The 1,997-nt window shown below is 39.9% G+C and overlaps 1 pseudogene; it reads right to left on the bottom strand.

The window, feature by feature from the left end:
• Positions 1–414: 414 nt before the first annotated feature.
• LOC119522446 lies at positions 415–1,035 on the bottom strand (annotated as a pseudogene).
• Positions 1,036–1,997: the final 962 nt, after the last annotated feature.

Genomic DNA, 1,997 nt, shown 5'->3' with positions numbered 1-1,997 from the left:
CTTTTACATAAATAGAAAATAAAGCCACTCATTCTGAGTGTAGTAAATGGTACTTTCTTCATGTCAAATGTGGGCACTGAAGAATATGAGTCCATATACAGAACAGCCTTATTGCAAAATCAATATACAAAACTGAGAAATAAGGCTCAAATGAGAAGAGTATCTAGTCTAGGCAGCAAAACTAATTTGGGTAGGAAAAAATGCTAAACAAGGATAATCAGCATTATTACACTGTAACCAGAAATGTTCACATCACAAGTTCAAAAGCAGCAAGGGGTATATAGCCTGAATTCCTTGCCAGTAATGTTAAATGATTTTTACCACAAACACAACACAGAGCAGAAACATGGATCTCAGACCCCATTATTTGTCATCTCTGGCTGAGCATTATAGTGGAGATTGAACAATTTTCCATCAGATTCTTATGTACAGTTTTATCTTGAGGTCTCCATGAAGAATTACAGTTTGATGACACTTTATCCAAGGAACAAAGGCTGATACTTTGATATAGACACCAGAAAAATCCATGACTCCACATCCATAACCCTAGAAGGTTACCCCATACACAACCTAGCTCTCTCCAGGCCATTCACATGAGTGTCCTCCACTGTCTCCTTGGCAGCTGTCCATATGTTTGTGTTTGTAGAGGTTTCCAGCACAGAGCATTCTCCCTTTAAACCAACATTTATAATGTTCTTCGCAGAACCTCTTGGGAAGCAAGGGGATGGCTGCTTGTTGTAGAGCTCTTGAATAGTCTCCTCCTGTGCCTCCTCATCCTGTTATGTAACAAATTGGGGCTGTTTTCTGTGGCCTCTCTCTCTGGAGTGTTAAACAGGCCAGCAAAACATGGCTGCTGAATCTGGCACATTGCTCTTCTGGACCTTGTACTCTAACCACAGCAATGTCATAGTCATTGCTGTCTGGTCGATACTCCTGATGAATCACAATCTGTTGGACTCCAATTTCTTCTTCAAACTCCTTGGGCACCAGAGCATGATGATCCTCAACTTGAACAGTTTCTAGTGCTGTTACCATTCTGTTTTAGAGGCCAGAAGTTTCAAATCAAGGCATCAGCAAGGCCATGCTTTCTTTTTCATGGAGTTGATAATGTTCTGTTGATGGCAGTTCTCCATCATATGGTGATCTGCTTCATTCTCTCCTCCTGTGGCTTTCTCTGACTTCTAGCTTCTACATCTTCTGGCTTCCCCTGGTTTCTGGTTTCCTGTGAACACTCCTGTATGCAGCATTAAGTGGAGATATTTATGTGTTTCCGTGGGAATATACTTAGGGGTGAAATTGCTGCATCATAGGGTATTCATACGTTCAACTTTCATAGATAATGCCAAACAGCTTTCCAAATGGTTATTCTAACGAAAATGTAAGTATATGAGAGCCTTCAGGACCAGAGCTTGCTGTTTGTTTTATAAAAAGCAGATAGCCTATTCCACTATTCCTACATCTCCTAATGCCTCCAAACCACTCAAAGTGACAGACACAGTGTGCCCCAAAGTCTTACCTTAACTCTAAAAAAAGTTAGTTAATGACTTCACTAGAAGTCATTCAGTGGAGAGATCCTCACCACTACCTGCTCCAGCTCTGCATTCCTTCTAAGGATTTTTCCCTTGTAACTTCTTCCCCAGCACCAATTTATATATAATTTAGTCTTTATAATGTTATAAGGAAAGAAGAGCTCTTACAATGTTACTTTAGGTAATGATGGTTTTATTCTGTAGTTGGTATGGATGCTAAACCATAAACAGGTATGCAAGAACTGTCACATTACTTTATTTTCTTTAAATCCAATTTAATCCAACTCCATCTCTTCTGTCAGCCTAGCAGGAAATTAAATTCCAAACACTTTCTGGAGCTCCCTCCCTTACACTGGGTCATGTAAGCACTCAGGTTTGTGTGACATCTGTCAAATAGGGAGAACATCTCTAATCTTCAGTTCTTTGTGTTTTCTAGTCCAAGATTGCATGGTTCTGTCAAAGTAACCA

The sequence above is a fragment of the Choloepus didactylus genome, chromosome X (genome assembly GCF_015220235.1).
Source record: "Choloepus didactylus isolate mChoDid1 chromosome X, mChoDid1.pri, whole genome shotgun sequence".
Lineage (NCBI taxonomy): Eukaryota > Metazoa > Chordata > Mammalia > Pilosa > Megalonychidae > Choloepus > Choloepus didactylus.
Note: the sequence above shows the minus strand (reverse complement) of the source record. Positions and strands in the feature narration are given on the sequence as shown.